At 33.1% G+C, this 12,962-nt stretch overlaps 1 protein-coding gene across 1 annotated transcript in view; it reads left to right on the top strand.

Annotated features, from left to right (window-relative positions):
• Window positions 1-207: 207 nt before the first annotated feature.
• LOC133205792 (cholecystokinin receptor type A-like) overlaps window positions 208-12,962 on the top strand; it is a 32,686-nt gene continuing 19,931 nt past the window's right edge. Inside the window, exon 1 of the mRNA XM_061341669.1 lies at window positions 208-285. The gene's annotated coding sequence lies outside the window, so the exon portion shown is untranslated. The remainder of the gene's footprint in view (window positions 286-12,962) is intronic.

The following is a 12,962-nucleotide window of genomic DNA, read 5'->3' as shown; positions in this document are numbered from 1 at the left end:
TTTTACACTATATTGAAAAACATTGGGAAAATAAATTAAACTTCTGGCGACGTCAACCAACTCTAGATTCATACTGAATACACTACCGTCAAGAGCGCTGATACAAATACATTGGAATGGGTTTCCAATCAAATTTGAGCATTCATCGCCAAAATCAATGATACGCTATATATAACAACAGCGCAGTGACGAGGCGCGCTGTAAAGGTGTTGTGAAGAGTGCTAATGATTAGAATGTTCAATTCAGTGCCGCAAGACTGGAAAACTGCTAATTAAACGTTTTAAGGTAAGGAAATAAAATATTCCCACTGTTTAATTTGCATAATCATTCGACGTTACTTAATTTTTCATAATTGCCCAATTGGCGGCACTTGTGGAATGGTTGACAAATATACTGAAAACTCCGTTTAAAAAACCTAACCTGCTTTGGTAGTTTTGGCAGATTTGCAATTTTTCTGTAAATATTTTCTTAGGGAACAGCAATGTTTGTTATACAGAAAGGGTAAAAGAAAGAAAGAGAGGCGAATTAAAAAAGGATAGGTTTTAAGTTGATTTTTTTCAGAAGAGTAAACTTTTGTATGAACAATATTTAAAAACTATTGAAGAGTAATCTAACTGGTTTGAATTACAATTTTGTATATATATAAATAAAACAAATACAAAAAATGAAAGCAATTTATAATTTGATCTTAAGCTAGCGTTAAGAATTTGAGGGGAAAAAACAGTTCCATACATTTTGAATTTTGGTTTAAAAGGATGACAAAAATCTTTAAAATGTTCTCTGACCGCCTTGTATGTTAGTAATGTAAGATGAAATCACATACAAGCAAATCACGTATTTTATCCGAAATTTTGAGATGTAATAGATGTTTCAAATGCAAATTCATAAAATATGCTAATAATTCTGTGCATCATCGTGTTTATATTGTTGCAAAATCTGTCATCATATTATCACTATTTTATGTTTATCGCTATTATATGTTTTTACATTAAAGCTTTGTTGTGATCAATATCAAGTTAAAGCAGAAGGGAAACAAAATGCCAATACACTGATGGCGAAGACAAAATCACTGATTGCGTATGCGACGTATGTTGTAGTGGTTTGATCATGACGTCTCTATTATCATACAAATATCGCTGCAAATTACAAATGACTCGGCTCGAAGCTTAGAGTCTTAAAAGTCGGATTAGTTGAGCACACAGTGGAATATTAAATTCAAGACGTGCACACTATATAATTGTGGGCATCCGTATTGAAAGTTGTTCTAAAGGTCCTCTCATCAGGATATATAGTTAGCATGTTTTAGACTTAATTAACGCCAAACACTGAAAAACGGTCTACTATGGAATACGTGTTATGGTTTGGAATCATTATACAAGTTCATGCAAAATTTCTTGTTCATGTTGCCTGGTTTTTTTTTTCTCAATCATCGACGATTTTACAATTGTATTTGTTAGTAGCATACTTAAAAAAATGCCCTTCACGAGGTTGGCCTAACTTGTATAAAACCAGTAAGATTCCCCGATAATTAGTCAGTTATCAGTGACAGCTAGAAGAATCGCGAGGAAGGGGCCATCGTCTATTCTTCCAGCAGAGCCTATTTCTTGCACATAAATCTTGGATAACCTGGAACCTAAATGTTACCAAGCGTATCTAAAAGCCCTTGATAAATACAATTTCTTGGAAACACAGTTATGCTAACCCATTAATATCACCTCTGATTAGCAGTCGGATCTTCTTATTGATCCTAGTATTTTATGTTTTAAGGACACAGACAACAATGACAATAACTATTATTTCCTAAGACAAAGTAGCTGTTAATGTCTCTTTAAGCTTCTGTCTTGGTATTAGAGTTGTCCTTAAAGTAATGAATCTGCTGGACAAGAGCACAAGGATTGTGACAGAAGTGATACAAGAGAATTGAGTGCTTAGTTTTACAGATGGTTGCTTTAATGTCAGCCAACGAAGAGATGTATTCAGAAATTCACGATCACGAAGCAGATCCCTTATTATATTTATCATGTAAATGTATGTCCTAAATTGAGCGTTGATTGCTTAGTTTAACGTGCTTACTACAGTTATCTGTAATTTTGTCTTTATCTTACCAAACATAAATGTAGTTTCATATCGCAAATAGGAAATAAATATGGAATTGTCGTTTAGCGATAAATATTAATAAAAGTGAAAGATGAAATAAACATTTATTGGAAATTCATTTTGGGCAACAATGAGAGGGATTTTTTCAAAAGCCTACCAGATAACTTTTATTTATTGAACTTGGAAAACAAATTTATCAATGCTGTCACTCTCATAAAAGATGGCTCAGTCTTCGCACAAAGTATTCTAGGAGCATGCATTGATACAGAAAATTCAATGTATAAGAGAAAAAACGGTATATCTGCGGAAATGTCTATAACGCATCACGTATCATCCGAGATGAAAAGGGACTTTGAGAGTTCATATCTGTCTGGCGATCAATTTTAGAATTCAGCATATCTATATACCGTAATCATACCTCTGAAATCAATTTCAGAGATTATTTTTTTTCTTTGCGACAGAAATCGTAACGATTTTTTACTCCCAACTTACTCCCTACGAATTGTCTTTTTTTCGTCTCGCAGGAAACGAAGTAATTTAATTATAATATTTCGATAATAAGAGAGGATAACAAATGAAGTCATGTGAGGATAAAGGTACAAGAGCTTTTGTCTTGTAGATATCTTGAATTTTGGATTTGATTATAAGACGCATATTGAATCTTATTTGGATGAATTCCAAGTTCAACATTTTCTTTTTGACAAAGAAAAAAAAAATCTTCGAAGAACATTCTATTTGGTTTTATAAGGCCAAAGCAATTTCCCACTTTACCAAGATATATGGACTGTTTTTGAGGCTCTAATACAATATTTATTGAAGGAATTAGTCTGCATGTACGTTTACGGGCGTATCAAATCTCCGAATCAGTAGGCGCTTAATTTCATTTGCCTCCAACAATTACTGTATAATCAAATTTTGCATTAAACATTGCCATAAATGATTATTTACTGGTTTCCCTGTAAGTTGTGCTTTCGGATTGATTCAGCTGTTTTTATATATTCCCAGCGTGTCTTATTAACAAATTTACGGTATACATGATGGCAATGGTGCTATGATATTCCGAAAAAACGTCCGAAACAAAAGATCGCACTTCTTGCTGATCCGATCATTGATTGAAAGTGAATGCAATTTTATCCTTGGTCAACTTTTTTTTTTTTAAATATCAATTACATAGCGTGTAAGACACTAGAGGAAATATAAAAGCGCTTTGCTAAACATTTATATCTCAAGATCAATTTTTAATTTCGAAAATAAATGATCTCTTTGGAGGACGAAATTACCGAAAATTAGGTTTTTAACCAAGTCGTACTTTTTGAACTCAAAAGCCGATACGATGTTCATTTATTTATCGCTTCAAAGAATGTTGAAAGTGAAGGCGAGTAGAAACTAATCTAGATCAAAAAACATCAGATCCGCACTCAGATATTTTAATCAGTATTCTCAGTATACTCGCAGAAGCATTTTTTGTTGTGTAATTTCAAAAAAAAAAAAAGTAAAAGAAAACTGCAAAATTAGCAAAATGATTAGAATAATATGCGAGAAGATGAAGGACGCTTAAAACTTCAGAAACCCCTTAGACGTTAATTTGCCCTATCCTGATAAACTATAGGGGAGAATGGATAGATATTTCGTAGATTCAGTATTTAAGATATTAAACACAATATCTTATTTTCATTTGATATTCCTATTTTCATCCATGTACTTTATAACTGCCTCGTAAAACCCTGTCTTTGAAAGAGTTTAAAAGCACGAAATGCACTACCTTACTGTTCAGTATGTCATCAAGTTTACGGGAATTGGAAGTTTTAATTAAGAACTATGAACATTATCAAATACTTGAATAATCCTTCTTTGACGAGTTTCTTTTATAATTAGTACATTGATATGACATGCTGTATTTGTGAATATTCACTTAATTTTTATTTATTGTGTTCTCCAAAGTTAGGGAACATATCGTTATGACTCGTGTCCTATTTCTTCCTCTGTACTTTTTTGTCCGGGAGTTTTCTCGGAAACTACTGATCCGATTGAGATGAAACTTTTTTTGATTAATAGACATGTCGAGAAGAGGTGCGGAACGAAGGTCATTTGTGCGCACATGTATGCGTACGCGTGCAATTAGTGGAAAAACTCATTGGAAAAAGTAAACTGTAATGCTTTGTATGAAATGCTCTGAAACTCAGTACATGAACAAATATCAATACTCAAGTCAAAATTTCATGGTTGAATTGGCATGAACACACAAGCATGCACATGAGCTTCATTCCGATTGGCTGAAACAAAAACCTTCCTTGTTTTTGACAAAATATTTTGAAATTTAATATATAGATACCTATTATGAAGTTTTACAATTTGACGTATCCAAAATTTCTTGAAAATACGTGTTGGTTGAATCTTTGAATGACCAAAACTTTCTTAGTTATTTTAGAATATAGATAAATATAATATTTTCCCGCATTGTAATATTATAAAAACTGAATGGACAGTTATGCATGCACGCCGCGTGTGCTGAATTCTGGTTGGCTAATATTTTGATAACCGCTTCTCTCTTTCTTATCAAATAATGAAAACCTTTGAAATTTAATGTATATATTTATATAAAACACTTAACTTAAAAGGAAGATACATGTGCGAGATCTATAGATAAAAAAAATGCATGCATTCGCTCTGAAATTTGTTTAGTATTGTAAATGGCTATTAATAACTTCTTATGCAGTTTTCAACAAAGCAAGACAAAATACAGAGTTTGGGCAAATGATACGAGTCCCTGCATGACAGTATCATCAGAAAAAAAAGCTCATGTACCGAGTCTGATTGGTAAATATTTCGACTGCTGTAACAATTTTAAGTTTTAAATTAAATCTTTTGAATTTTAAATGTAGACCTTTATCATCAGATACTGTAAGGTTATGTACATGTATATGACAATTCTTGAAAACACGCGTATTCATGTGCACAGAAATCTGATTGACTAATACTCCTATACCTGTGTTGTGATCCGAAAATGAACTTTGGTAGGTAAGTCAAGTTCTATCATACAAAAGTATTGCCTAATTCATTTAAACTTGTAGGGAATAGGAACCCACAAGGCAGCAGGGGAGCCGTTTGGGGAACATCTGTAACAGTTCCCGTTACAATTAATACTACTTTATTTTGTGAAGCAGTTATATTTTTTCCTCTGATGATAACAAAAGATCTCATTTACAGCAGAATGTCTGTATAAATTTGCATTTTTTAAAACAATTCTCTGTGTTGTTTTGAATTTATTCATTTCTCCCCCTGGATTCAATCAGCCAATACTATTCTCTGCATAAGATCTGGTATGCTGCTTTGGAAGTTTGTCTAACTTTATAGCAAACTAAACAGCCCACAACATATGCATATAACATTTACCTATGTATGTAATAGATTTATCAGAGGAGAAAAATTATCGAGATCTACCAGGAGGCGATTTTAAATACAGAACAGATGGTTCCGTGTTTTGTGTTGGTTTATCGTCATTCACCTGGAATTTACTGAACAGCATTGCACACAGCGTCTCCCTCCGATCTCAATCACATAAGCTATTTCCAGGAGGGAAACCAACGTGAGGTTGATTCCGTCACTTGCAAGGAAATGAAAACCTTAAGACAAGTTAATTTTTACAACCTGAAACATTATAACCCTCTATTCTGCGCATTATTTATTGATTTTGGCATATATGATATTGGGAATTTCTTTTATGTTTTATTGTTAAGAGGTTGACCCCTTAGATGGGATATATTTATACCCCCTGCTTGAGAAGAGGGGTGTATAGTGATGGGGGTGTCTATCCGTTTGTCTAGCTGAGAGCACTGAGCTCACAAAATGATACTCCCACCTCCCACATGATTATAATGGCAAAGTCCATGTTTTGTATGGGAGACCCGAAATAAGTGTCCGATCAAAAAGTGAAATAGGAGGACCACAATGGCACTATGTAATAAGGATTTTGTGAAAATATATTTCCATTTAATTCCGTTGTATAGGAGGAATTGCGGATAAGAGATGGATATCCCTCAATATTATAGAAAGAATGACAGTGTCTGTGTTTTGCTATTGGAAACCTGATATACGTGTTCAATCAAAGAGTACAGTAAAATAGGAGGTGTACAATGGCATTTTGTAACAAAGATTCTGTGAAAGTCTCATAAGTTTTATTCAGTGGTATGTAAGAGGAGTAGCGGATAAGAAATACATGTAGGTACCCCAAAGAGTAAGGACGGACGGACGGACGTACAGTACCACTAGTTGTATCTAAATTCGTTCCAGGTATACTTCCCGTACATCCCCCCTTCCTAATATCCTTTTTATATTTACTGCATAAGAAAAATATACCCAAGTCCTTGTTTTGAGGAGAACCATACTGGTAAAAAAGTGGTTTGGGGGTTAACAGCATCAATGAATAGTTTCATTTTTTTTCGTTCTATGTTATCTTTTATCCCATCAGCGCATTTTATAACTTTTATAGGTAAATAAAACTAACATAAAGTAGGTGTTTGTCAAACTACTGAATGAATAAAAGCTAAAGATAGCATTATGTAGAAGTATCCGATGTAATTTTTTATGATCAAGTCCTAAAATGGAAGAAGTATTATTTCTGGGATGCGGTCATGTTTCCAGATAAACTTTGCTTTGACATGCTGATCATAATTCTAATTTATCAACGTATCTGTTTATGCTTTCTTCATTAGAATTATGATCTCGTCAAACATGACTGTGGATTATTACAATACTGGAAAGATAATTATAGAATTTCCTTAATTCCCTTGCCATTTTAGCAGCAGCGAAATTAATAGAATCCCTTTATTACAAGAAAATACTCGATATAGAAACATGTTATAACTGTAGAGCTTAATATTTTTTGTACGTCACTGTAAAAACTGCTTAGAATATGATTATTTGTGCAGAGAAACTATAAACATAGCCTCTTAATATCATTTAATTGTAGAAATATGAACTTGTTATGAGCTATGATCAGAAATTGATTCCAGGAAGGTTTTTTTTTGTGCATTAAAATATGGCTTGCTCAATAAGAAATTCTAACTTAACATTCGTTTTTGGTCACCATTTGATCTTCATAATATCATAATTGCTATTATGTCAATTTCAGATGACTTAGTATATTTATTTCTGGAAAGAGACCATGTTTATTTATTGCAATTTAAATAGAAAACTTCGTATGTTTTTTGCTCTCAAAAGAGCAACAAACGATTAACAGAAATGATATGACAAAATGAAGCTGAATGAAAAAAAGGTGAAGATGACGAACTTGTGCGATAAAAAAAGGAATTACTAACAATACAAATCTGTGAATAGTACATAAAAAAATTGTATCCCTGGAAAATCCAAAGGTGGGATCAGGTGACCGTTTCACTAACACTCTTAGTAAAAGGTCGTATACCTTGTAAACTTGAACGTAGCACGTGCGTTTCACTAAGAGTTACGATTAAAGTTGATCGTAAGTCTACAAGCAATCAGGGGCACTCTTATGATACGTCCGTGCAAGTATTTTCATGAAAAAAGGACACAGAACAAACAAAAAAAATAATAGTAATAGGCAAGAAAAAAATTGACTGTCACTTTTTACGTTCTCTGCTCTCATTTAAAATAATTTGTGTAGACCGAGTCCGATCTGAAAACGCATTAGTAAAAAAAAAAAAAAACATTTGCAAAATAACAAAAATCAAGTTTGAGATTTCTTTTTTGAGCCCCCCCCCCCACACACACACACATAAACCAAACAATACAGTCGACAAATCGGTGTGCATTAAGTGCAATGGCATTCCCAATAAACAATGCACTTAAAATATCAGTCTAGAAAAAAATATTGGCTCAGAAGATAGATTCGCCTTCTCCGCATCCTCTTTCCCGAAATTAACAGTGACCCTGCACACAACAAAAGTTAAAAAGAGGAAGCCCCCTTTTCTACATTTTTTCTCTTGGTTACTAAATATTTAATCATTGAAATATATAAGAATATACAGGTCGTATTAGTGTGAAATAGCCATAAAAAATTTTATTGGGATGGATAAATATTAATACAGTATACAATTCATATTTAGACGCGGATGGCCGGTTGTTGGACTGCTATAGACTGTGTCAATTTAATTTAAGAATTACTTTGAAAATTTGAAACTTGTGACAGTAATATAGAGTTGAACTTTGGTAATCTCGAACACGGGTATCTCGAATACCATGGATATGTCGATTGATTGATTGTATGTTGTTTAACGTCCCTCTCGAGAATTTTTCACTCATATGGAGACGCCACCACTTGCCGGTGGAAAGCTGCAAATTTTGTCCTATACTCGGCACTTCGAGCAGTGAGGGGTCTTTTTCGTGCCAGCACCTACTGCGACACGGGACCTCGGTTTATACGGTCTCATCCGAAGGACCGGTCTCCACGTCCCACAGTGGGATTCGAACCTGCGACGTAAGGATCAACTCCTTACTTCGCGACTCTAGAGCAGACGCTCTAACCACTGCGCCACGCGGGAAGTTGTTGGAAAGTCCTAACCACATACATGTATTTCTTAAGAATTTACTGTCGATATCTCGAACCCACGGATATCTCAAAGATTTTTCTCGGTCCCATCGAGTTCGAAATAACGAGGTTTTACTGTATCTTGTCACAGAGTTTTTTTTTCGAGGTTTGGATATTGTGCTCGAGCAATAGATAATTTGCTAACACCTTTACTTAGAGATGTATGTTGTGTACAGAGTATACAGCCCAAAGAATATGGTGAGGCAATTTTTCTCTGAGAAGTTTTTGAAACGGAAAGAAAAATCGATATAATGCATATACGGTATTAATATGAGTAATTTATTTCTTTTTTTTAAAAACACATGCATAGGAGTATCCCCAATCTTAAATCAAAGTACTGAAGGTACTGATGGGAGTTGATTTTGAGGACGATTTCAAATAAAATTTTATGATTTTAACCTTGTTTACAGCTTTTCAAATTATGTACAACATTATTGCTTCAAAATTTGGGATGCGAGTATCAAAAGACTAAAAAATGTCATGATTCTAAGGAGTCAAAAAAGTAAGGCTTTTTTTTATTTGACCATAACTTTTGATTGATATGCAAAAACGTGTAAGACGTGTAATTTAAGGTATTTTCCTTACCAAAAATTTGTTTAAAAGTGCCAGAACGACTTTTTTTTCGTCAGAATGTGATTCAAGTTGTTGATTCCGCTCACACACACACACATATATATATATATATATATATATATATATATATATATATATATATATATATATATATATATATATATATATAATCTTTGAATAAATGATTTTTTAGTGTACGTTTGAATTAACATATAGAGAAATGGTGTATGTTTTGCTAATTTGCATGGTGCCATATTGTTTTCAATATGGCAGATTTTTGTTCAATGCATTAGAAAAGGGAAAAAAAAGCATAGATTAAAAAATATCAATTCGGAATAATTTCTTCCTCATTTGATTCTTTCTTTTATTGTGTCCTGTATCGGAATGCAATCTTTCGTTTACAAAATGACGAAAAGTAGAAAGTTCATTTCGAGTTTGAAAATCTAAAGCGAAGCTTCATTACAATGATACATTGTATTCATGTAGAAAAAATGTGATGAAAGAGCTTACAAGGTCTTTATCAAACAAATTTATAAATATTTGTCATTTTCCGATTTCATCCTCATCTTGCGTAAAATTGTCAAACTTGCAATTTCAATTTCTAAGATACATGTAATCAGATGTTGTTGTTTTTTTTTAACTGAAAATCCCGTTTTAGACAGAATTCAGAAAAACTGAACAACACTCCCAGTGGGGAAAATGCAGGTTTTTTGTTTTGTTTTTTTTTTACCTGAGAAAATATTGAACTTCATTATTGTCATACGATGAGGGATACGATCAAAGAATTACTTATGTTTCATTATAAAATTGTTATTTTTTTTTTTTTGGAGGGGGGGGGGGTGAAAAATATCACAAAAATAATGAATATTCATTGGCAACGGTTTCGTTGTCATTAATTCATGAATAAGGTGAACAACATTTAACCATGTGATGTACTCTGACCAAAGTTAAATCACGACAAATACCATCTATATTGGTGATGAGAAAATTAATGGAGCAACATGTATACCAGAAATAGAGATTCTTCTCAAATTTATGCCCTCTTTCCAGATTTGTATTGTTTGATAGATTTTTTGAGATGAATCATTGTCTGTTATCTTCACCTTTTTCATAGTGGCTTGATTGAAATATTTCATTACAGGTATATTAAACCACAAAGCAACATATTTGGTCTTTGTTCGCAAATGTATACAAATCACGCGGTTTTGTTTTAGGAAATGGGCTATTTCAACACCCCACTCCACTCCAAAAATACTCAATGTGCCCCAAATTAGCAAAATTCTGGATCCACTCCGAATTCCGTTCTCTCAACAGTGAACAGCATTAATATTCCTGCAAAATTAAAAATATTAAACAAGCCATCTCAATTATACATCTAATAAAAATTAATCCTGTGTATACTATCAATAATTATCATTCCAGGCACAAAAGTAAAAGGCTGCTAAATTAAGTTTGTCAAGTAGGTCACGTCTGCTGCAGTTTGGAGATCTTATCTGCGGCTTATGCTAGAGATACTGGGGGCACATAATGCCCGCTCTGATAATCAGTCTTGCTCGCATATATACATAAACATTATAGGGTTTACATCAGTTGTCTGTATCAATTCTCTGTATATACTGACATGCATTTAAACGTATGTCTGATTTTTAATCCCGTTATTATGGGACTCAAATTGTCGAAGAATGGTGTTTATGCATTGTTATAATCACGAGGATACCTTCAGTCTTTCCCTACAAACTGATGAAAATGACGTATCTAAGCTATTTTAGGAGCGAGTTTCCTATCTTAAAATTAGAATATATGTACTATTTTCTTATTCGCAATATCTGTAAATCTATTTTCTTACATAAATATTTAGGCCTGTCGTTTACTGAGATTATACATTGCATTTTTAAATCTTCACACCCTGCTCAATTTGTAGGTTAAAACTCTAATTTCAACCTTTCTCCCATTTTCACAACATCCTGCATTTAATCGAGGACACCCCCTTGGTAGCTGTTTGTCATTTGTATGTATTGATACGCCTCTGGCGCGCTGACTATGAGGAGTTGATAAAATCAACTCCCAAAAATGAATAAGCATACCGAAATTTATTATTATTATTAGTATTAGTCTTTGTACAATACAGCTAACACCATTAAATCTATTTCACATAAAGGGTAACAACTCAAGCACGGGCCAAAATTGTTAGTCCTCACTTTCGAACTCATATTGCTTAGTCATTTTTTATAATATATTTGTATAGTCAAAATTATAACTTGGTTTTTTTCAATTAATGTTTTACCCTAGTAATCATTAGACCATGCACCTTCCCAATTCAATCGTAGTTTATTTCTTCTTCCCTCTTTACCAAAATATACGAGAAAGAGTATATAATTATAAAGAGCTCCAAGTAGTTCATGTATATTTTTGCAAAAAAGTTTTCGGATGATTGAATAATGAGGACACCCCATGTAGGCAATTAACGTGAAAATGCATACTTTAAACATGAAATTGAATGCGCAAACAGTAATATTATTGTGAAATATTTTTACGTAATTCTCACAAATACTGATGCGGGAGATCTTATCTTATATGTAAACGATTTTATATTATCTTATTTTTTTAACATGTATTGGAAGAAACAGAAAATACGGCAAAACGATTTTCATTTTGTTATTAATGTTTTAATTGCGTACATTGAAGGAAGTCTCTAATTTTAAGATTCAATGAGAACATTGAGCTACTCCACAATATATTTGATGATCACTGTACTGGCGTAACAGCTAGACAAGACCACAATTTACTTGATTTCCATAGAACTAAGATTAAACAGAAGATGCCATGAATCTTTTTATTTTCATTAATTGTGCTGTAGCTGGCAATTTTCTCATCTAGGATTCCAGAAAAAGATCTGAGTTTGATTTCTCGTTAATCACGTGGTTCTGGCCACTATGACCTTCCATACAGCTCTCTGTTAGACCTTGCTAAAAGAAAAAAACCTCCTTTACTATCTGTTGTGCTCTGTGTGAATACAATCGCTTTGACCAGAAAATGGAAGCGTTTTCCTTTTTTTCTATGTGGATCGATATGGCGCAATTTGTCCGAGGAATATTAATCACAGGTACATTGTGTAGAAAGATAATTGAAACTGAAATGACCAGAAGCTATGAATCTATGAGACTATCCATCATAGTTAAGATTGTATCCGTCCGTCTGCTTGTGACTAACAGTCTATTAGCTTTCTTGATGATACTCTTCCTCTAACATATTAAAGATGTTCCTTAAAAACACACACACACACAAACAAAACAGACAAAAACAAAAATACGCCCTTTCGACCTAGCGTTATTGTTTGTCCTTAAATTCACCTTTCGTTTTGGGTTATATATATTTTCTATTGTTATTTTGTATGTTGTTTGATCGTAAAGTTCAGTTAAATTTCACTCACTCCTTTCTAATTATGTATCAAAAAATAGACACACTTAGTCTCATTAAGAATAACACTAGAAGTCTCTGAGGAGACTGTAGCTCTACTGGTTTGAACTTATAACAAAGGAAGAGAAAATTTGCACATGGACTTGAAACTTTGCAACAGAAAAAATAGAATAATGATCCTTGGTTAAGTTTCTTTTTGTGGCAAGATTTGTTGCAATTAGAATAAAACTGCAGGAAGAGTAGCCTTTTAAAAAGAAAATACAGAAATTTTGATTTTAGTAACCATGGCAACATCATTCATAAAAAAAGG

The sequence above is a fragment of the Saccostrea echinata genome, unplaced genomic scaffold (genome assembly GCF_033153115.1).
Source record: "Saccostrea echinata isolate AGI-Se365-2 ecotype Australia unplaced genomic scaffold, CSIRO_AGI_Sech_v1 ptg000054l, whole genome shotgun sequence".
Classification (NCBI taxonomy): domain Eukaryota; kingdom Metazoa; phylum Mollusca; class Bivalvia; order Ostreida; family Ostreidae; genus Saccostrea; species Saccostrea echinata.
This window is presented reverse-complemented; position numbering and strand designations above follow the sequence as displayed.